The following is a 25,822-nucleotide window of genomic DNA, read 5'->3' as shown; positions in this document are numbered from 1 at the left end:
CAGAATCATCTTTTATCTCTATTTTGCTCTTTGTCATTGTCTTTTCCCTTTTTCATTCAAGGCATTACTTTAAAAATCTTCACAATACCACGTTTTTTATTTCAATTTAAGATGAACCATTCTAAAGGTCACAGAACAAGACTTTTCTTTTTAAATAGTATTCAACATTTGCGTGATGAAAATTATTCTTACATGTAAGGAGCCAATAATAATGTGCTGCTGAGATTTGAACTCAAGATTTCCTGTTTGCGAGACAGGCAGTTTAACCACTTCGCCACAGCACCTACTGTAGTAACAATGAAGGAATCATTAATTTAGTATTGGTGATCGAATTCGGTGCTTGCAATAAAGATTCTTTATATGTATTCCAATGTTATAAAAGAAAGGATTCCTAATCTCTAAACAAGAATAACTATGTGGTATTAAAAAAAATATTTTTAAACTCAATTCCCTATATTGAATAGTTACAAATAATTGTTTTACATAAAAACATCAATATTGCTCAAATTTAGGGTAATATTTAATCTGTGACTTCCTCATTGATATACAATTTTCATTTTGCGATCACAGTATTGCTACTATAATCATGAGAACACTTTTATTTTTTATTAGGTTTAAGATGATCTGTTCAACAGAAAGATGAATCAGACTTTTCTAATTTAATTGTATCAAAGTACGACTTAATGAAAATTATTTTTTATTTAAGAATAAGAAAATGAAGGCGCTGCTGAGATTTGAACTAAGGATCTCCTGTTTACTAGACAGGCGCTTTAACCAGCTAAGCCACAGCACCCTCTTGAAAATACTTAAAGGGACAGTTTGCCTTATAGTTTTCAAGAAAATCCTGAGTTTTTCTCTTTCATAATCTTTTCTAAGTTCATACAATGCTCTACTCAATCACTTTAGATGAGAACACTCATCTTATTCATAAACACCTCATTAATATACTGCTTACCATATTCATAGAATTTTGAATTATGCCTTGTTCAAGAATGCATTACTTGAATTCAACTTCAGAATGATCTTTTATCTCTATTTTGCTCTTTTGTCATTGTCTTTTCCTTTTTTCATTCAAGGCATTACTTAAAAATCTTCACAATACAACTTTTTTTATTTCAATTTAAGATGAACCATTCTAAAGGTCACAGAACAAGACTTTTCTTTTTAAATAGTATTCAACATTTGCGTGATGAAAATTATTCTTACATGTAAGGAGCCAATAATAAGGTGCTGCTGAGATTTGAACTCAGGATTTCCTGTTTGCAAGATAAGCAGTTTAACCACTTAGCCACAGCACCTAGTGTAGTAACAATGAAGGAATCATTAATTTAGTATTGGCGATCGAATTCGGTGCCTGCAATAAAGATTCTTTATCTGTATTCCAATGTTATAAAAGAAAGGATTTGTAATCTCTAAACAAGAATAACTATGTGGTATTAAAAAAAACTATTTTTAAACTCAATTCCCTATATTGAATAGTTACAAATAATTGTTTTACATAAAAACATCAATATTGCTCAAATTTAGGGTAATATTTCAACTGTGACTTCCTCATTGATCTACCTTTTTCATTTTGCGATCACAGTATTGGTACTATAATCATGAGAACACTCTGATTTTTTATCGGGTTTAAGATGATCTGTTCAACAGAAAGATGAATCAGACTTTTCTAATTTAATTGTATCAAAGTACGATTTAATGAAAATAATGTTTTATTTAATATTAAGATAAAGAAGGCACTGCTGAGATTTGAACTAAGGATCTCCTGTTTACTAGACAGGTGCTTTAACCAGCTAAGCCACAGCACCCTCTTGAAAATACTTAAAGGGACAGTTTGCCTTATAGTTTTCAAGAAAATCCTGAGTTTTCTCTTTCATAATCTTTTCTAAGTTCATACAATGCTCTACTCAATCACTTTAGATGAGAACACTCATCTTATTCATAAACACCTCATTAATATACTGCTTACCATATTCATAAAATTTTGAATTATGCCTTGTTCAAGAATGCATTACTTGAATTCAACTCCAGAATGATCTTTTATCTCTATTTTGCTCTTTGTCATTGTCTTTTCCCTTTTTCATTCAAGGCATTACTTTAAAAATCTTCACAATACCACTTTTTTTATTTCAATTCATGATGAACCATTCTAAATGTCACAGAACAAGACTTTTCTTTTTAAATAGTATTCAACATTTGCGTGATGAAAATGATTCTTACATGTAGGGAGCCAATAATAAAGTGCTGTTGAGATTTGAACTTAGGATTTCCTGTTTACGAGACAGGTACTTTAACCACTTAGCCACAGCACCTACTGTAGTAACAATGAAGGAATCATTAATTTAGTATTGGCGATCGAATTCGGTGCCTGCAATAAAGATTCTTTATATGTATTCCATTGTTATAAAAGAAAGGATTCCTAATCTCTAAACAAGAATAACTATGTGGTATTAAAAAAAACTATTTTTAAACTCAATTCCCTTTATTGAATAGTTACAAATAATTGTTTTACATAAAAACATCAATATTGCTCAAATTTAGGGTAATATTTCAACTGTGACTTCCTCATCGATATACCTTTTTCATTTTGCGATCACAGTATTGCTACTATATTCATGAGAACACTCTGATTTTTTATCAGGTTTAAGATGATCTGTTAAACAGAAAGATGAATCAGACTTTTCTAATTTAATTGTATCAAAGTCCGACTTAATGAAAATTATTTTTTATTTAAGAATAAGAAAATGAAGGCACTTCTGAGATTTGAGCTCATGATCTCCTGTTTACTAGACAGGCGCTTTAACCAGCTAAGCCACAGTATCCTCTTTGAAATGCTTTAAGGGACAGTTTGCCTTATAGTTTTCAAGAAAATCCTGAGTTTTTCTCTTCCATAATCTTTTCTAAGTTCATACAATGCTCTACTCAATCACTTTAGATGAGAACACTCATCTTATTCATAAACACATCATTAATATACTGCTTACCATATTCATAGAATTTTGAATTATGCCTTGTTCAAGAATGCATTACTTGAATTCAACTCCAGAATCATCTTTTATCTCTATTTTGCTCTTTGTCATTGTCTTTTCCCTTTTTCATTCAAGGCATTACTTTAAAAATCTTCACAATACCACTTTTTTTATTTCAATTTAAGATGAACCATTCTAAAGGTCACAGAACAAGACTTTTCTTTTTAAATAGTATTCAACATTTGCGTGATGAAAATTATTCTTACATGTAAGGAGCCAATAATAATGTGCTGCTGAGATTTGAACTCAAGATTTCCTGTTTGCGAGACAGGCAGTTTAACCACTTAGCCACAGCACCTACTGTAGTAACAATGAAGGAATCATTAATTTAGTATTGGTGATCGAATTCGGTGCTTGCAATAAAGATTCTTTATATGTATTCCAATGTTATAAAAGAAAGGATTCCTAATCTCTAAACAAGAATAACTATGTGGTATTAAAAAAAACTCTTTTTAAACTCAATTCCCTATATTGAATAGTTACAAATATTTGTTTTACATAAACAAATCAATATTGCTCAAATTTAGGGTAATATTTAATCTGTGACTTCCTCATTGATATACAATTTTCATTTTGCAATCACAGTATTGCTACTATAATCATGAGAACACTTTTATTTTTTATTAGGTTTAAGATGATCTGTTCAACAGAAAGATGAATCAGACTTTTCTAATTTAATTGTATCAAAGTACGACTTAATGAAAATTATTTTTTATTTAAGAATAAGAAAATGAAAGCGCTGCTGAGATTTGAACTCAGGACCTCCTGTTTACTAGAAAGGCGCTTTAACCAACTAAGCCACAGCACCCTCTTGAAAATCCTTAAAGGGACAGTTTGCCTTATAGTTTTCAAGAAAATCCTGAGTTTTTCACTTTCATAATCTTTTCTAAGTTCATACAATGCTCTACTCAATCACTTTAGATGAGAACACTCATCTTATTCATAAACACCTCATTAATATACTGCTTACCATATTCAAAGAATTTTGATTTATGCCTTGTTCAAGAATGCATTACTTGAATTCAACTCCAGAATCATCTTTTATCTCTATTTTGCTCTTTGTCATTGTCTTTTCCCTTTTTCATTCAAGGCATTACTTTAAAAATCTTCACAATACCACTTTTTTTATTTCAATTTAAGATGAACCATTCTAAAGGTCACAGAACAAGACTTTTCTTTTTAAATAGTATTCAACATTTGCGTGATGAAAATTATTCTTACATGTAAGGAGCCAATAATAATGTGCTGTTGAGATTTGAACTCAAGATTTCCTGTTTGCGAGACAGGCAGTTTAACCACTTAGCCACAGCACCTACTGTAGTAACAATGAAGGCATCATTAATTTAGTATTGGCGATCGAATTCGGTGCCTGCAATAAAGATTCTTTATATGTATTCCAATGTTATAAAAGAAAGGATTCCTAATCTCTAAACAAGAATAACTATGTGGTATTAAAAAAATATATATATTTTTAAACTCAATTCCCTATATTGAATAGTTACAAATAATTGTTTTACATAAAAACATCAATATTGCTCAAATTTAGGGTAATATTTAATCTGTGACTTCCTCATTGATATACAATTTTCATTTTGCGATCACAGTATTGCTACTATAATCATGAGAACACTTTTATTTTTTATTAGGTTTAAGATGATCTGTTCAACAGAAAGATGAATCAGACTTTTCTAATTTAATTGTATCAAAGTACGACTTAATGAAAATAATTTTTTATTTAAGAATAAGAAAATGAAGGCGCTGCTGAGATTTGAACTAAGGATCTCCTGTTTACTAGACAGGTGCTTTAACCAGCTAAGCCACAGCACCCTCTTGAAAATAATTAAAGGGACAGTTTGCCTTATAGTTTTCAAGAAAATCCTGAGTTTTCTCTTTCATAATCTTTTCTAAGTTCATACAATGCTCTACTCAATCACTTTAGATGAGAACACTCATCTTATTCATAAACACCTCATTAATATACTGCTTACCATATGCATAAAATTTTGAATTATGCCTTGTTCAAGAATGCATTACTTGAATTCAACTCCAGAATGATCTTTTATCTCTATTTCGCTCTTTGTCATTGTCTTTTCCCTTTTTCATTCAAGGCATTACTTTAAAAATCTTCACAATACCACTTTTTTTATTTCAATTCATGATGAACCATTCTAAATGTCACAGAACAAGACTTTTCTTTTTAAATAGTATTCAACATTTGCGTGATGAAAATGATTCTTACATGTAGGGAGCCAATAATAAAGTGCTGTTGAGATTTGAACTTAGGATTTCCTGTTTACGAGACAGGCACTTTAACCACTTAGCCACAGCACCTACTGTAGTAACAATGAAGGAATCATTAATTTAGTATTGGCGATCGAATTCGGTGCCTGCAATAAAGATTCTTTATATGTATTCCATTGTTATAAAAGAAAGGATTCCTAATCTCTAAACAAGAATAACTATGTGGTATTAAAAAAAACTATTTTTAAACTCAATTCCCTTTATTGAATAGTTACAAATAATTGTTTTACATAAAAACATCAATATTGCTCAAATTTAGGGTCATATTTCAACTGTGACTTCCTCATCGATATACCTTTTTCATTTTGCGATCACAGTATTGCTACTATATTCATGAGAACACTCTGATTTTTTATCAGGTTTAAGATGATCTGTTAAACAGAAAGATGAATCAGACTTTTCTAATTTAATTGTATCAAAGTCCGACTTAATGAAAAATATTTTTTATTTAAGAATAAGAAAATGAAGGCACTTCTGAGATTTGAGCTCATGATCTCCTGTTTACTAGACAGGCGCTTTAACCAGCTAAGCCACAGTATCCTCTTTGAAATGCTTTAAGGGACAGTTTGCCTTATAGTTTTCAAGAAAATCCTGAGTTTTTCTCTTCCATAATCTTTTCTAAGTTCATACAATGCTCTACTCAATCACTTTAGATGAGAACACTCATCTTATTCATAAACACATCATTAATATACTGCTTACCATATTCATAGAATTTTGAATTATGCCTTGTTCAAGAATGCATTACTTGAATTCAACTCCAGAATCATCTTTTATCTCTATTTTGCTATTTGTCATTGTCTTTTCCCTTTTTCATTCAAGGCATTACTTTAAAAATTTTCACAATACCACGTTTTTTATTTCAATTTAAGATGAACCATTCTAAAGGTCACAGAACAAGACTTTTCTTTTTAAATAGTATTCAACATTTGCGTGATGAAAATTATTCTTACATGTAAGGAGCCAATAATAATGTGCTGCTGAGATTTGAACTCAAGATTTCCTGTTTGCGAGACAGGCAGTTTAACCACTTAGCCACAGCACCTACTGTAGTAACAATGAAGGAATCATTAATTTAGTATTGGTGATCGAATTCGGTGCTTGCAATAAAGATTCTTTATATGTATTCCACTGTTATAAAAGAAAGGATTCCTAATCTCTAAACAAGAATTACTATGTGGTATTAAAAAAAATATTTTTAAACTCAATTCCCTATATTGAATAGTTACAAATAATTGTTTTACATAAAAACATCAATATTGCTCAAATTTAGGGTAATATTTAATCTGTGACTTCCTCATTGATATACAATTTTCATTTTGCGATCACAGTATTGCTACTATAATCATGAGAACACTTTTATTTTTTATTAGGTTTAAGATGATCTGTTCAACAGAAAGATGAATCAGACTTTTCTAATTTAATTGTATCAAAGTACGACTTAATGAAAATTATTTTTTATTTAAGAATAAGAAAATGAAGGCGCTGCTGAGATTTGAACTAAGGATCTCCTGTTTACTAGACAGGCGCTTTAACCAGCTAACCCACAGCACCCTCTTGAAAATACTTAAAGGGACAGTTTGCCTTATAGTTTTCAAGAAAATCCTGAGTTTTTCTCTTTCATAATCTTTTCTAAGTTCATACAATGCTCTACTCAATCACTTTAGATGAGAACACTCATCTTATTCATAAACACCTCATTAATATACTGCTTACCATATTCATAGAATTTTGAATTATGCCTTGTTCAAGAATGCATTACTTGAATTCAACTCCAGAATGATCTTTTATCTCTATTTTGCTCTTTGTCATTGTCTTTTCCCTTTTTCATTCAAGGCATTACTTTAAAAATCTTCACAAAACCACTTTTTTTATTTCAATTTAAGATGAACCATTCTAAAGGTCACAGAACAAGACTTTTCTTTTCAAATAGTATTCAACATTTGCGTGATGAAAATGATTCTTACATTTAGGGAGCCAATAATAAAGTGCAGTTGAGATTTGAACTCAGGATTTCCTGTTTACGAGACAGGCACTTTAACCACTTAGCCACAGCACCTACTGTAGTAACAATGAAGGAATCATTAATTTAGTATTGGCGATCGAATTCGGTGCCTGCAATAAAGATTCTTTATATGTATTCCATTGTTATAAAAGAAAGGATTCCTAATCTCTAAACAAGAATAACTATGTGGTATTAAAAAAAACTATTTTTAAACTCAATTCCCTTTATTGAATAGTTACAAATAATTGTTTTACATAAAAACATCAATATTGCTCAAATTTAGGGTAATATTTAATCTGTGACTTCCTCATCGATATACAATTTTCATTTTGCGATCACAGTATTGCTACTATAATCATGAGAACACTTTTATTTTTTATTAGGTTTAAGATGATCTGTTCAACAGAAAGATGAATCAGACTTTTCTAATTTAATTGTATCAAAGTACGACTTATTGAAAATAATTTTTTATTTAAGAATAAGAAAATGAAGGCGCTGCTGAGATTTGAACTCAGGATCTCCTGTTTACTAGGAAGGCGCTTTAACCAACTAAGCCACAGCACCCTCTTGAAAATGCTTAAAGGGACAGTTTGCCTTATAGTTTCCAAGAAAATCCTGAGTTTTTCTCTTTCATAATCTTTTCTAAGTTCATACAATGCTCTACTCAATCACTTTAGATGAGAACACTCATCTTATTCATAAACACCTCATTAATATACTGCTTACCATATTCATAGAATTTTGAATTATGCCTTGTTCAAGAATGCATTACTTGAATTCAACTCCAGAATGATCTTTTATCTCTATTTTGCTCTTTGTCATTGTCTTTTCCTTTTTTTCATTCAAGGCATTACTTTAAAAATCTTCAAAATACAACTTTTTTTATTTCAATCTAAGATGAACCATTCTAAAGGTCACAGAACAAGACTTTTCTTTTTAAATAGTATTCAACATTTGCGTGATGAAAATTATTCTTACATGTAAGGAGCCAATAATAAGGTGCTGCTGAGATTTGAACTCAGGATTTTCTGTTTACGAGACAGGCACTTTAACCACTTTGCCACAGCACCTAGTGTAGTAACAATGAAGGAATCATTAATTTAGTATTGGCGATCGAATTCGGTGCCTGCAATAAAGATTCTTTATATGTATTCCAATGTTATAAAAGAAAGGATTCCTAATCTCTAAACAAGAATAACTATGTGGTATTAAAAAAAACTCTTTTTAAACTCAATTCCCTATATTGAATAGTTACAAATAATTGTTTTACATAAACAAATCTATATTGCTCAAATTTAGGGTTATATTTCATCTGTGACTTCCTCATTGATACACCATTTTCATTTTGCAATCACAGTATTGCTACTATAATCATGAGAACACTCTGATTTTTTATCAGGTTTAAGATGATCTGTTAAACAGAAAGATGAATCAGACTTTTCTAATTTAATTGTATCAAAGTCTGACTTAATGAAAATTATTTTTTATTTAAGAATAAGAAAATGAAGGCACTTCTGAGATTTGAGCTCATGATCTCCTGTTTACTAGACAGGCGCTTTAACCAGCTAAGCCACAGTATCCTCTTGAAAATGCTTTAAGGGACAGTTTGCCTTATAGTTTTCAATAAAATCCTGAGTTTTTCTCTTTCATAATCTTTTCTAAGTTCATCCAATGCTCTACTCAATCACTTTAGATGAGAACACTCATCTTATTCATAAACACATCATTAATATACTGCTTACCATATTCATAGAATTTTGAATTATGCCTTGTTCAAGAATGCATTACTTGAATTCAACTCCAGAATGATCTTTTATCTCTATTTTGCTCTTTGTCATTGTCTTTTCCCTTTTTCATTCAAGGCATTACTTTAAAAATCTTCACAATACCACGTTTTTTCTTTCAATTTAAGATGAACCATTCTAAAGGTCACAGAACAAGACTTTTCTTTTTAAATAGTACTCAAAATTTGCGTGATGAAAATTATTCTTACATCTAAGGAGCCAATAATAAGGTGCTGCTGAGATTTGAACTCAGGATTTCCTGTTCACGAAACAGGTACTTTAACCAGTTAGCCACAGCACCTACTGTAGTAACAATGAAGGAATCATTAATTTAGTATTGGCGATCGAATTCGGTGCCTGCAATAAAGATTCTTTATATGTATTCCAATGTTATAAAAGAAAGGATTCCTAATCTCTAAACAAGAATAACTATGTGGTATTAAAAAAAACTATTTTTAAACTCAATTCCCTTTATTGAATAGTTACAAATAATTGTTTTACATAAAAACATCAATATTGCTCAAATTTAGGGTAATATTTCAACTGTGACTTCCTCATTGATATACCTTTTTCATTTTGCGATCACAGTATTGCTCCTATATTCATGAGAACACTTTTATTTTTTATTAGGTTTAAGATGATCTGTTTAACAGAAAGATGAATCAGACTTTTCTAATTTAATTGTATCAAAGTACGACTTAATGAAAATATTTTTTTATTTAAGAATAAGAAAATAAAGGCGCTGCTGAGATTTGAACTCAGGATCTCCTGTTTACTAGACAGGCGCTTTAACCAACTAAGCCACAGCACCCTCTTGAAAATGCTTAAAGGGACAGTTTGCCTTATAGTTTTCAAGAAAATCCTGAGTTTTTCTCTTTCAAAATCTTTTCTAAGTTCATACAATGCTCTACTCAATCACTTTAGATGAGAACATTAATCTTATTCATAAACACCTCATTAATATACTGCTTACCATATTCATAGAATTTTGAATTATGCCTTGTTCAAGAATGCATTACTTGAATTCAACTCCAGAATGATCTTTTATCTCTATTTTGCTCTTTGTCATTGTCTTTTCCTTTTTTCATTCAAGGCATTACTTTAAAAATCTTCACAATACCACTTTTTTTATTTCAATTTAAGATGAACCATTCTAAAGGTCACAGAACAAGACTTTTCTTTTTAAATAGTATTCAACATTTGCATGATTAAAATTATTCTTACATGTAAGGAGCCAATAATAAGGTGCTGCTGAGATTTGAACTCAGGATTTCCTGTTTGCGAGACAGGCAGTTTAACCACTTAGCCACAGCACCTACTGTAGTAGCAAAGAAGGAATCATTAATTTAGTATTGGCGATCGAATTCGGTGCCTGCAATAAAGATTCTTTATATGTATTCCAATGTTATAAAAGAAACGATTCCTAATCTCTAAACAAGAATAACTATGTGGTATTAAAAAAAACTATTTTTAAACTCAATTCCCTATATTGAATAGTTACAAATAATTGTTTTACATAAAAACATCAATATTGCTCAAATTTAGGGTAATATTTCAACTATGACTTCTTCATTGATCTACCTTTTTCATTTTGCGATCACAGTATTGGTACTATAATCATGAGAACACTCTGATTTTTTATCGGGTTTAAGATGATCTGTTCAACAGAAATATGAATCAGACTTTTCTAATTTAATTGTATCAAAGTACGATTTAATGAAAATAATGTTTTATTTAATATTAAGATAAAGAAGGCACTGCTGAGATTTGAACTCCGGATCGCCTATTTACTAGACAGGCACTTTAACAAGCTAAGCCACAGCAACCTCTTGAAAATGCTTTAAGGCACAGTTTGCCTTAAAGTTTTCAAGAAAATCCTGAGTTTTTCACTTTCATAATCTTTTCTAAGTTCATACAATGCTCTACTCAATCACTTTAGATGAGAACACTCATCTTATTCATAAACACCTCATTAATATACTGCTTACCATATTCAAAGAATTTTGATTTATGCCTTGTTCAAGAATGCATTACTTGAATTCAACTCCAGAATCATCTTTTATCTCTATTTTGCTCTTTGTCATTGTCTTTTCCCTTTTTCATTCAAGGCATTACTTTAAAAATCTTCACAATACCACTTTTTTTATTTCAATTTAAGATGAACCATTCTAAAGGTCACAGAACAAGACTTTTCTTTTTAAATAGTATTCAACATTTGCGTGATGAAAATTATTCTTACATGTAAGGAGCCAATAATAATGTGCTGCTGAGATTTGAACTCAAGATTTCCTGTTTGCGAGACAGGCAGTTTAACCACTTAGCCACAGCACCTACTGTAGTAACAATGAAGGCATCATTAATTTAGTATTGGCGATCGAATTCGGTGCCTGCAATAAAGATTCTTTATATGTATTCCAATGTTATAAAAGAAAGGATTCCTAATCTCTAAACAAGAATAACTATGTGGTATTAAAAAAAAATATTTTTAAACTCAATTCCCTATATTGAATAGTTACAAATAATTGTTTTACATAAAAATATCAATATTGCTCAAATTTAGGGTAATATTTAATCTGTGACTTCCTCATTGATATACAATTTTCATTTTGCGATCACAGTATTGCTACTATAATCATGAGAACACTTTTATTTTTTATTAGGTTTAAGATGATCTGTTCAACAGAAAGATGAATCAGACTTTTCTAATTTAATTGTATCAAAGTACGACTTAATGAAAATAATTTTTTATTTAAGAATAAGAAAATGAAGGCGCTGCTGAGATTTGAACTAAGGATCTCCTGTTTACTAGACAGGTGCTTTAACCAGCTAAGCCACAGCACCCTCTCGAAAATACTTAAAGGGACAGTTTGCCTTATAGTTTTCAAGAAAATCCTGAGTTTTCTCTTTCATAATCTTTTCTAAGTTCATACAATGCTCTACTCAATCACTTTAGATGAGAACACTCATCTTATTCATAAACACCTCATTAATATACTGCTTACCATATTCATAAAATTTTGAATTATGCCTTGTTCAAGAATGCATTACTTGAATTCAACTCCAGAATTATCTTTTATCTCTATTTTGCTCTTTGTCATTGTCTTTTCCCTTTTTCATTCAAGGCATTACTTTAAAAATCTTCACAATACCACTTTTTTTATTTCAATTCATGATGAACCATTCTAAATGTCACAGAACAAGACTTTTCTTTTTAAATAGTATTCAACATTTGCGTGATGAAAATGATTCTTACATGTAGGGAGCCAATAATAAAGTGCTGTTGAGATTTGAACTTAGGATTTCCTGTTTACGAGACAGGCACTTTAACCACTTAGCCACAGCACCTACTGTAGTAACAATGAAGGAATCATTAATTTAGTATTGGCGATCGAATTCGGTGCCTGCAATAAAGATTCTTTATATGTATTCCATTGTTATAAAAGAAAGGATTCCTAATCTCTAAACAAGAATAACTATGTGGTATTAAAAAAAACTATTTTTAAACTCAATTCCCTTTATTGAATAGTTACAAATAATTGTTTTACATAAAAACATCAATATTGCTCAAATTTAGGGTAATATTTCAACTGTGACTTCCTCATCGATATACCTTTTTCATTTTGCGATCACAGTATTGCTACTATATTCATGAGAACACTCTGATTTTTTATCAGGTTTAAGATGATCTGTTAAACAGAAAGATGAATCAGACTTTTCTAATTTAATTGTATCAAAGTCCGACTTAATGAAAATTATTTTTAATTTAAGAATAAGAAAATGAAGGCACTTCAGAGATTTGATCTCATGATCTCCTGTTTACTAGACAGGCGCTTTAACCAGCTAAGCCACAGTATCCTCTTTGAAATGCTTTAAGGGACAGTTTGCCTTATAGTTTTCAAGAAAATCCTGAGTTTTTCTCTTCCATAATCTTTTCTAAGTTCATACAATGCTCTACTCAATCACTTTAGATGAGAACACTCATCTTATTCATAAACACATCATTAATATACTGCTTACCATATTCATAGAATTTTGAATTATGCCTTGTTCAAGAATGCATTACTTGAATTCAACTCCAGAATCATCTTTTATCTCTATTTTTCTCTTTGTCATTGTCTTTTCCCTTTTTCATTCAAGGCATTACTTTAAAAATCTTCACAATACCACGTTTTTTATTTCAATTTAAGATGAACCATTCTAAAGGTCACAGAACAAGACTTTTCTTTTTAAATAGTATTCAACATTTGCGTGATGAAAATTATTCTTACATGTAAGGAGCCAATAATAATGTGCTGCTGAGATTTGAACTCAAGATTTCCTGTTTGCGAGACAGGCAGTTTAACCACTTAGCCACAGCACCTACTGTAGTAGCAAAGAAGGAATCATTAATTTAGTATTGGCGATCGAATTCGGTGCCTGCAATAAAGATTCTTTATATGTATTCCAATGTTACAAAAGAAACGATTCCTAATCTCTAAACAAGAATAACTATGTGGTATTAAAAAAACTATTTTTAAACTCAATTCCCTATATTGAATAGTTACAAATAATTGTTTTACATAAAAACATCAATATTGCTCAAATTTAGGGTAATATTTCAACTATGACTTCTTCATTGATCTACCTTTTTCATTTTGCGATCACAGTATGGGTACTATAATCATGAGAACACTCTGATTTTTTATCGGGTTTAAGATGATCTGTTCAACAGAAAGATGAATCAGACTTTTCTAATTTAATTGTATCAAAGTACGATTTAATGAAAATAATGTTTTATTTAATATTAAGATAAAGAAGGCACTGCTGAGATTTGAACTCCGGATCTCCTATTTACTAGACAGGCACTTTAACAAGCTAAGCCACAGCAACCTCTTGAAAATGCTTTAAGGCACAGTTTGCCTTAAAGTTTTCAAGAAAATCCTGAGTTTTTCACTTTCATAATCTTTTCTAAGTTCATACAATGCTCTACTCAATCACTTTAGATGAGAACACTCATCTTATTCATAAACACCTCATTAATATACTGCTTACCATATTCAAAGAATTTTGATTTATGCCTTGTTCAAGAATGCATTACTTGAATTCAACTCCAGAATCATCTTTTATCTCTATTTTGCTCTTTGTCATTGTCTTTCCCTTTTTCATTCAAGGCATTACTTTAAAAATCTTCACAATACCACTTTTTTTATTTCAATTTAAGATGAACCATTCTAAAGGTCACAGAACAAGACTTTTCTTTTTAAATAGTATTCAACATTTGCGTGATGAAAATTATTCTTACATGTAAGGAGCCAATAATAATGTGCTGCTGAGATTTGAACTCAAGATTTCCTGTTTGCGAGACAGGCAGTTTAACCACTTAGCCACAGCACCTACTGTAGTAACAATGAAGGCATCATTAATTTAGTATTGGCGATCGAATTCGGTGCCTGCAATAAAGATTCTTTATATGTATTCCAATGTTATAAAAGAAAGGATTCCTAATCTCTAAACAAGAATAACTATGTGGTATTAAAAAAAAATATTTTTAAACTCAATTTCCTATATTGAATAGTTACAAATAATTGTTTTACATAAAAACATCAATATTGCTCAAATTTAGGGTAATATTTAATCTGTGACTTCCTCATTGATATACAATTTTCATTTTGCGATCACAGTATTGCTACTATAATCATGAGAACACTTTTATTTTTTATTAGGTTTAAGATGATCTGTTCAACAGAAAGATGAATCAGACTTTTCTAATTTAATTGTATCAAAGTACGACTTAATGAAAATAATTTTTTATTTAAGAATAAGAAAAGGAAGGCGCTGCTGAGATTTGAACTAAGGATCTCCTGTTTACTAGACAGGTGCTTTAACCAGCTAAGCCACAGCACCCTCTTGAAAATACTTAAAGGGACAGTTTGCCTTATAGTTTTCAAGAAAATCCTGAGTTTTCTCTTTCATAATCTTTTCTAAGTTCATACAATGCTCTACTCAATCACTTTAGATGAGAACACTCATCTTATTCATAAACACCTCATTAATATACTGCTTACCATATTCATAAAATTTTAAATTATGCCTTGTTCAAGAATGCATTACTTGAATTCAACTCCAGAATGATCTTTTATCTCTATTTTGCTCTTTGTCATTGTCTTTTCCCTTTTTCATTCAAGGCATTACTTTAAAAATCTTCACAATACCACTTTTTTTATTTCAATTCAAGATGAACCATTCTAAATGTCACAGAACAAGACTTTTCTTTTTAAATAGTATTCAACATTTGCGTGATGAAAATGATTCTTACATGTAGGGAGCCAATAATAAAGTGCTGTTGAGATTTGAACTTAGGATTTTCTGTTTACGAGACAGGCACTTTAACCACTTAGCCACAGCACCTACTGTAGTAACAATGAAGGAATCATTAATTTAGTATTGGCGATCGAATTCGGTGCCTGCAATAAAGATTCTTTATATGTATTCCATTGTTATAAAAGAAAGGATTCCTAATCTCTAAACAAGAATAACTATGTGGTATTAAAAAAAACTATTTTTAAACTCAATTCCCTTTATTGAATAGTTACAAATAATTGTTTTACATAAAAACATCAATATTGCTCAAATTTAGGGTAATATTTCAACTGTGACTTCCTCATCGATATACCTTTTTCATTTTGCGATCACAGTATTGCTACTATATTCATGAGAACACTCTGATTTTTTATCAGGTTTAAGATGATCTGTTAAACAGAAAGATGAATCAGACTTTTCTAATTTAATTGTATCAAAGTCCGACTTAATGAAAATTATTTTTTATTTAAGAATAAGAAAATGAAGGCACTTCTGAGATTTGAGCTCATGATCTCCTGTTTACTAGACAGGTGCTTTAACCAGCTAAGCCACAGTATCCTCTTTGAAATGCTTTAAGGGACAGTTTGCCTTATAGTTTTCAAGAAAATCCTGAGTTTTTCTCTTCCATAATCTTTTCTAAGTTCATACAATGCTCTACTCAATCACTTTATATGAGAACACTCATCTTATTCATAAACACATCATTAATATACTGCTTACCATATTCATAGAATTTTGAATTATGCCTTGTTCAAGAATGCATTACTTGAATTCAACTCCAGAATCATCTTTTATCTCTATTTTGCTCTTTGTCATTGTCTTTTCCCTTTTTCATTCAAGGCATTACTTTAAAAATCTTCACAATACCACATTTTTTATTTCAATTTAAGATGAACCATTCTAAAGGTCACAGAACAAGACTTTTCTTTTTAAATAGTATTCAACATTTGCGTGATGAAAATGATTCTTACATTTAGGGAGCCAATAATAAAGTGCTGTTGAGATTTGAACTCAGGATTTCCTGTTTACGAGACAGGCACTTTAACCACTTAGCCACAGCACCTACTGTTGTAGCAAAGAAGGAATCATTAATTTAGTATTGGCGATCGAATTCGGTGCCTGCAATAAAGATTCTTTATAGGTATTCCAATGTTATAAAAGAAAGGATTCCTAATCTCAAAACAAGAATAACTATTTGGTATTAAAAAAAACTATTTTTAAACTCAATTCCCTATATTGAATAGTTACAAATAATTGTTTTACATAAAAACATCAATATTGCTCAAATTTAGGGTAATATTTCAACTGTGACTTCCTCATCGATATACCTTTTTCATTTTGCGATCACAGTATTGCTACTATATTCATGAGAACACTTTTATTTTTTATTAGGTTTAAGATGATCTGTTCAACAGAAAGATGAATCAGACTTTTCTAATTTAATTGTATCAAAGTACGACTTATTGAAAATAATTTTTTATTTAAGAATAAGAAAATGAAGGCGCTGCTGAGATTTGAACTCAGGATCTCCTGTTTACTAGGAAGGCGCTTTAACCAACTAAGCCACAGCACCCTCTTGAAAATGCTTAAAGGGACAGTTTGCCTTATAGTTTCCAAGAAAATCCTGAGTTTTTCTCTTTCATAATCTTTTCTAAGTTCATACAATGCTCTACTCAATCACTTTAGATGAGAACACTCATCTTATTCATAAACACCTCATTAATATACTGCTTACCATATTCATAGAATTTTGAATTATGCCTTGTTCAAGAATGCATTACTTGAATTCAACTCCAGAATGATCTTTTATCTCTATTTTGCTCTTTGTCATTGTCTTTTCCCTTTTTCATTCAAGGCATTACTTTAAAAATCTTCACAATACCACTTTTTCTATTTCAATTTAAGATGAACCATTCTAAAGGTCACAGAACAAGACTTTTCTTTTTAAATAGTATTCAACATTTGCGTGATTAAAATTATTCTTACATGTAAGGAGCCAATAATAAGGTGCTGCTGAGATTTGAACTCAGGATTTCCTGTTTGCAAGACAGGCAGTTTAACCACTTAGCCACAGCACCTACTGTTGTAGCAAAGAAGGAATCATTAATTTAGTATTGGCGATCGAATTCGGTGCCTGCAATAAAGATTCTTTATAGGTATTCCAATGTTATAAAAGAAAGGATTCCTAATCTCAAAACAAGAATAACTATTTGGTATTAAAAAAAACTATTTTTAAACTCAATTCCCTATATTGAATAGTTACAAATAATTGTTTTACATAAAAACATCAATATTGCTCAAATTTAGGGTAATATTTAATCTGTGACTTCCTCATTGATATACAATTTTCATTTTGCGATCACAGTATTGCTACTATAATCATGAGAACACTTTTATTTTTTATTAGGTTTAAGATGATCTGTTCAACAGAAAGATGAATCAGACTTTTCTAATTTAATTGTATCAAAGTACGACTTAATGAAAATAATTTTTTATTTAAGAATAAGAAAATGAAGGCGCTGCTGAGATTTGAACTCAGGATCTCCTGTTTACTAGAAAGGCGCTTTAACCAACTAAGCCACAGAACCCTCTTGAAAACGCTTAAAGGGACAGTTTGCCTTATAGTTTTCAAGAAAATCCTGAGTTTTTCTCTTTCATAATCTTTTCTAAGTTCATACAATGCTCTACTCAATCACTTTAGATGAGAACACTCATCTTATTCATAAACACCTCATTAATATACTGCTTACCATATTCATAGAATTTTGAATTATGCCTTGTTCAAGAATGCATTACTTGAATTCAACTCCAGAATGATCTTTTATCTCTATTTTGCTCTTTGTCATTGTCTTTTCCTTTTTTCATTCAAGGCATTACTTTACAAATCTTCACAATACAACTTTTTTTATTTCAATTTAAGATGAACCATTCTAAAGGTCACAGAACAAGACTTTTCTTTTTAAATAGTATTCAACATTTGCGTGATGAAAATTATTCTTACATGTAAGGAGCCAATAATAATGTGCTGCTGAGATTTGAACTCAAGATTTCCTGTTTGCGAGACAGGCAGTTTAACCACTTAGCCACAGCACCTACTGTAGTAACAATGAAGGAATCATTAATTTAGTATTGGAGATCGAATTCGGTGCCTGCAATAAAGATTCTTTATATGTATTCCATTGTTATAAAAGAAAGGATTCCTAATCTCTAAACAAGAATAACTATGTGGTATTAAAAAAAACTATTTTTAAACTCAATTCCCTTTATTGAATAGTTACAAATAATTGTTTTACATAAAAACATCAATATTGCTCAAATTTAGGGTAATATTTCAACTGTGACTTCCTCATCGATATACCTTTTTCATTTTGCGATCACAGTATTGCTACTATATTCATGAGAACACTCTGATTTTTTATCAGGTTTAAGATGATCTGTTAAACAGAAAGATGAATCAGACTTTTCTAATTTAATTGTATCAAAGTCCGACTTAATGAAAATTATTTTTTATTTAAGAATAAGAAAATGAAGGCACTTCTGAGAATTGAGCTCATGATCTCCTGTTTACTAGACAGGCGCTTTAACCAGCTAAGCCACAGTATCCTCTTTGAAATGCTTTAAGGGACAGTTTGCCTTATAGTTTTCAAGAAAATCCTGAGTTTTTCTCTTCCATAATCTTTTCTAAGTTCATACAATGCTCTACTCAATCACTTTAGATGAGAACACTCATCTTATTCATAAACACATCATTAATATACTGCTTACCATATTCATAGAATTTTGAATTATGCCTTGTTCAAGAATGCATTACTTGAATTCAACTCCAGAATCATCTTTTATCTCTATTTTGCTCTTTGTCATTGTCTTTTCCCTTTTTCATTCAAGGCATTACTTTAAAAATCTTCACAATACCACGTTTTTTATTTCAATTTAAGATGAACCATTCTAAAGGTCACAGAACAAGACTTTTCTTTTTAAATAGTATTCAACATTTGCGTGATGAAAATTATTCTTACATGTAAGGAGCCAATAATAACGTGCTGCTGAGATTTGAACTCAAGATTTCCTGTTTGCGAGACAGGCAGTTTAACCACTTAGCCACAGCACCTACTGTAGTAACAATGAAGGAATCATTAATTTAGTATTGGTGATCGAATTCGGTGCTTGCAATAAAGATTCTTTATATGTATTCCAATGTTATAAAAGAAAGGATTCCTAATCTCTAAACAAGAATAACTATGTGGTATTAAAAAAAATATTTTTAAACTCAATTCCCTATATTGAATAGTTACAAATAATTGTTTTACATAAAAACATCAATATTGCTCAAATTTAGGGTAATATTTAATCTGTGACTTCCTCATTGATATACAATTTTCATTTTGCGATCACAGTAATGCTACTATAATCATGAGAACACTTTTATTTTTTATTAGGTTTAAGATGATCTGTTCAACAGAAAGATGAATCAGACTTTTCTAATTTAATTGTATCAAAGTACGACTTAATGAAAATTATTTTTTCTTTAAGAATAAGAAAATGAAGGCGCTGCTGAGATTTGAACTAAGGATCTCCTGTTTACTAGACAGGCGCTTTAACCAGCTAAGCCACAGCACCCTCTTGAAAATACTTAAAGGGACAGTTTGCCTTATAGTTTTCAAGAAAATCCTGAGTTTTTCTCTTTCATAATCTTTTCTAAGTTCATACAATGTTCTACTCAATCACTTTAGATGAGAACACTCATCTTATTCATAAACACCTCATTAATATACTGCTTACCATATTCATAGAATTTTGAATTATGCCTTGTTCAAGAATGCATTACTTGAATTCAACTCCAGAATGATCTTTTATCTCTATTTTGCTCTTTGTCATTGTCTTTTCCCTTTTTCATTCAAGGCATTACTTTAAAAATCTTCACAATACCACTTTTTTTATTTCAATTTAAGATGAACCATTCTAAAGGTCACAGAACAAGACTTTTCTTTTTAAATAGTATTCAACATTTGCGTGATGAAAATGATTCTTACATTTAGGGAGCCAATAATAAAGTGATGTTGAGATTTGAACTCAGGATTTCCTGTTTACGAGACAGGCACTTTAACCACTTAGCCACAGCACCTACTGTAGTAACAATGAAGGAATCATTAATTTAGTATTGGCGATCGAATTCGGTGCCTGCAATAAAGATTCTTTATATGTATTCCATTGTTATAAAAGAAAGGATTCCTAATCTCTAAACAAGAATAACTATGTGGTATTAAAAAAAACTATTTTTAAACTCAATTCCCTTTATTGAATAGTTACAAATAATTGTTTTACATAAAAACATCAATATTGCTCAAATTTAGGGTAATATTTAATCTGTGACTTCCTCATCGATATACAATTTTCATTTTGCGATCACAGTATTGCTACTATAATCATGAGAACACTTTTATTTTTTATTAGGTTTAAGATGATCTGTTCAACAGAAAGATGAATCAGACTTTTCTAATTTAATTGTATCAAAGTACGACTTATTGAAAATAATTTTTTATTTAAGAATAAGAAAATGAAGGCGCTGCTGAGATTTGAACTCAGGATCTCCTGTTTACTAGGAAGGCGCTTTAACCAACTAAGCCACAGCACCCTCTTGAAAATGCTTAAAGGGACAGTTTGCCTTATAGTTTCCAAGAAAATCCTGAGTTTTTCTCTTTCATAATCTTTTCTAAGTTCATACAATGCTCTACTCAATCACTTTAGATGAGAACACTCATCTTATTCATAAACACCTCATTAATATACTGCTTACCATATTCATAGAATTTTGAATTATGCCTTGTTCAAGAATGCATTACTTGAATTCAACTCCAGAATGATCTTTTATCTCTATTTTGCTCTTTGTCATTGTCTTTTCCTTTTTTCATTCAAGGCATTACTTTAAAAATCTTCACAATACAACTTTTTTTATTTCAATCTAAGATGAACCATTCTAAAGGTCACAGAACAAGACTTTTCTTTTTAAATAGTATTCAACATTTGCGTGATGAAAATTATTCTTACATGTAAGGAGCCAATAATAAGGTGCTGCTGAGATTTGAACTCAGGATTTTCTGTTTACGAGACAGGCACTTTAACCACTTTGCCACAGCACCTAGTGTAGTAACAATGAAGGAATCATTAATTTAGTATTGGCGATCGAATTCGGTGCCTGCAATAAAGATTCTTTATCTGTATTCCAATGTTATAAAAGAAAGGATTCCTAATCTCTAAACAAGAATAACTATGTGGTATTAAAAAAAACTCTTTTTAAACTCAATTCCCTATATTGAATTGTTACAAATAATTGTTTTACATAAACAAATCAATATTGCTCAAATTTAGGGTTATATTTCATCTGTGACTTCCTCATTGATACACCATTTTCATTTTGCAATCACAGTATTGCTACTATAATCATGAGAACACTCTGATTTTTTATCAGGTTTAAGATGATCTGTTAAACAGAAAGATGAATCAGACTTTTCTAATTTAATTGTATCAAAGTCCGACTTAATGAAAATTATTTTTTATTTAAGAATAAGAAAATGAAGGCACTTCTGAGATTTGAGCTCATGATCTCCTGTTTACTAGACAGGCGCTTTAACCAGCTAAGCCACAGTATCCTCTTGAAAATGCTTTAAGGGACAGTTTGCCTTATAGTTTTCAATAAAATCCTGAGTTTTTCTCTTTCATAATCTTTTCTAAGTTCATCCAATGCTCTACTCAATCACTTTAGATGAGAACACTCATCTTATTCATAAACACATCATTAATATACTGCTTACCATATTCATAGAATTTTGAATTATGCCTTGTTCAAGAATGCATTACTTGAATTCAACTCCAGAATGATATTTTATCTCTATTTTGCTCTTTGTCATTGTCTTTTCCCTTTTTCATTCAAGGCATTACTTTAAAAATCTTCACAATACCACGTTTTTTCTTTCAATTTAAGATGAACCATTCTAAAGGTCACAGAACAAGACTTTTCTTTTTAAATAGTACTCAAAATTTGCGTGATGAAAATTATTCTTACATCTAAGGAGCCAATAATAAGGTGCTGCTGAGATTTGAACTCAGGATTTCCTGTTCACGAAACAGGTACTTTAACCAGTTAGCCACAGCACCTACTGTAGTAACAATGAAGGAATCATTAATTTAGTATTGGCGATCGAATTCGGTGCCTGCAATAAAGATTCTTTATATGTATTCCAATGTTATAAAAGAAAGGATTCCTAATCTCTAAACAAGAATAACTATGTGGTATTAAAAAAACTATTTTTAAACTCAATTCCCTTTATTGAATAGTTACAAATAATTGTTTTACATAAAAACATCAATATTGCTCAAATTTAGGGTAATATTTCAACTGTGACTTCCTCATTGATATACCTTTTTCATTTTGCGATCACAGTATTGCTCCTATATTCATGAGAACACTTTTATTTTTTATTAGGTTTAAGATGATCTGTTTAACAGAAAGATGAATCAGACTTTTCTAATTTAATTGTATCAAAGTACGACTTAATGAAAATATTTTTTTATTTAAGAAAAAGAAAATAAAGGCGCTGCTGAGATTTGAACTCAGGATCTCCTGTTTACTAGACAGGCGCTTTAACCAACTAAGCCACAGCACCCTCTTGAAAATGCTTAAAGGGACAGTTTGCCTTATAGTTTTCAAGAAAATCCTGAGTTTTTCTCTTTCAAAATCTTTTCTAAGTTCATACAATGCTCTACTCAATCACTTTAGCTGAGAACATTAATCTTATTCATAAACACCTCATTAATATACTGCTTACCATATTCATAGAATTTTGAATTATGCCTTGTTCAAGAATGCATTACTTGAATTCAACTCCAGAATGATCTTTTATCTCTATTTTGCTCTTTGTCATTGTCTTTTCCTTTTTTCATTCAAGGCATTACTTTAAAAATCTTCACAATACCACTTTTTTTATTTCAATTTAAGATGAACCATTCTAAAGGTCACAGAACAAGACTTTTCTTTTTAAATAGTATTCAACATTTGCATGATTAAAATTATTCTTACATGTAAGGAGCCAATAATAAGGTGCTGCTGAGATTTGAACTCAGGATTTCCTGTTTGCGAGACAGGCAGTTTAACCACTTAGCCACAGCACCTACTGTAGTAGCAAAGAAGGAATCATTAATTTAGTATTGGCGATCGAATTCGGAGCCTGCAATAAAGATTCTTTATATGTATTCCAATGTTATAAAAGAAACGATTCCTAATCTCTAAACAAGAATAACTATGTGGTATTAAAAAAAACTATTTTTAAACTCAATTCCCTATATTGAATAGTTACAAATAATTGTTTTACATAAAAACATCAATATTGCTCAAATTTAGGGTAATATTTCAACTATGACTTCTTCATTGATCTACCTTTTTCATTTTGCGATCACAGTATTGGTACTATAATCATGAGAACACTCTGATTTTTTATCGGGTTTAAGATGATCTGTTCAACAGAAAGATGAATCAGACTTTTCTAATTTAATTGTATCAAAGTACGATTTAATGAAAATAATGTTTTATTTAATATTAAGATAAAGAAGGCACTGCTGAAATTTGAACTCCGGATCTCCTATTTACTAGACAGGCACTTTAACAAGCTAAGCCACAGCAACCTCTTGAAAATGCTTTAAGGCACAGTTTGCCTTAAAGTTTTCAAGAAAATCCTGAGTTTTTCACTTTCATAATCTTTTCTAAGTTCATACAATGCTCTACTCAATCACTTTAGATGAGAACACTCATCTTATTCATAAACACCTCATTAATATACTGCTTACCATATTCAAAGAATTTTGATTTATGCCTTGTTCAAGAATGCATTACTTGAATTCAACTCCAGAATCATCTTTTATCTCTATTTTGCTCTTTGTCATTGTCTTTTCCCTTTTTCATTCAAGGCATTACTTTAAAAATCTTCACAATACCACTTTTTTATTTCAATTTAAGATGAACCATTCTAAAGGTCACAGAATAAGACTTTTCTTTTTAAATAGTATTCAACATTTGCGTGATGAAAATTATTCTTACATGTAAGGAGCCAATAATAATGTGCTGCTGAGATTTGAACTCAAGATTTCCTGTTTGCGAGACAGGCAGTTTAACCACTTAGCCACAGCACCTACTGTAGTAACAATGAAGGCATCATTAATTTAGTATTGGCGATCGAATTCGGTGCCTGCAATAAAGATTCTTTATATGTATTCCAATGTTATAAAAGAAAGGATTCCTAATCTCTAAACAAGAATAACTATGTGGTATTAAAAAAAAATATTTTTAAACTCAATTCCCTATATTGAATAGTTACAAATAATTGTTTTACATAAAAACATCAATATTGCTCAAATTTAGGGTAATATTTAATCTGTGACTTCCTCATTGATATACAATTTTCATTTTGCGATCACAGTATTGCTACTATAATCATGAGAACACTTTTATTTTTTATTAGGTTTAAGATGATCTGTTCAACAGAAAGATGAATCAGACTTTTCTAATTTAATTGTATCAAAGTACGACTTAATGAAAATAATTTTTTATTTAAGAATAAGAAAATGAAGGCGCTGCTGAGATTTGAACTAAGGATCTCCTGTTTACTAGACAGGTGCTTTAACCAGCTAAGCCACAGCACCCTCTTGAAAATACTTAAAGGGACAGTTTGCCTTATAGTTTTCAAGAAAATCCTGAGTTTTCTCTTTCATAATCTTTTCTAAGTTCATACAATGCTCTACTCAATCACTTTAGATGAGAACACTCATCTTATTCATAAACACCTCATTAATATACTGCTTACCATATTCATAAAATTTTGAATTATGCCTTGTTCAAGAATGCATTACTTGAATTCAACTCCAGAATGATCTTTTATCTCTATTTTGCTCTTTGTCATTGTCTTTTCCCTTTTTCATTCAAGGCATTACTTTAAAAATCTTCACAATACCACTTTTTTTTTTGATAAACAATTTTTATTGGAGATTTTGAAAACACAGCAGGAGAAAACATTGCACCTGACAACCACCACTGTACAATCACACAGAGTGAGATCCCCCCCTCTCCTCCCCCCCCGAAGCCCCGTCCCCCACCCCCGCCCCCCCAAAGCGCCCGATCAAAGTACATTGCCCAACCATTTCCCCCATACCCTACGATATTTCTTGGGGCAGCCCCTCGCCTGATAGAGAGTTCGTTCCTGGGCCGCACACCAGTCCACGCCAGCACTCCATTTAGCCAAAGTAGGCGGTCGTGGGTGTTTCCATGCCGCTGCAATGTCTCTTTTTGCCACCATAAACGCTGTCATGAGAAACAGCTT

At 30.7% G+C, this 25,822-nt stretch overlaps 2 non-coding genes across 2 annotated transcripts; both read right to left on the bottom strand.

Moving 5' to 3' along the window:
* Positions 1 to 9,856: 9,856 nt before the first annotated feature.
* TRNAT-AGU (transfer RNA threonine (anticodon AGU)) lies at positions 9,857 to 9,930 on the bottom strand. The gene has a single exon. It is a non-coding gene; the product is annotated as a tRNA-Thr (tRNA).
* A 13,115-nt stretch (positions 9,931 to 23,045) lies between these two features.
* On the bottom strand, positions 23,046 to 23,119 carry TRNAT-AGU (transfer RNA threonine (anticodon AGU)). Its single transcript has one exon. It is a non-coding gene; the product is annotated as a tRNA-Thr (tRNA).
* Between the last annotated feature and the right edge of the window lie 2,703 nt (positions 23,120 to 25,822).

This window comes from Triturus cristatus, chromosome 12, assembly GCF_964204655.1.
Source record: "Triturus cristatus chromosome 12, aTriCri1.1, whole genome shotgun sequence".
NCBI lineage: Eukaryota > Metazoa > Chordata > Amphibia > Caudata > Salamandridae > Triturus > Triturus cristatus.
Note: the sequence above shows the minus strand (reverse complement) of the source record. Positions and strands in the feature narration are given on the sequence as shown.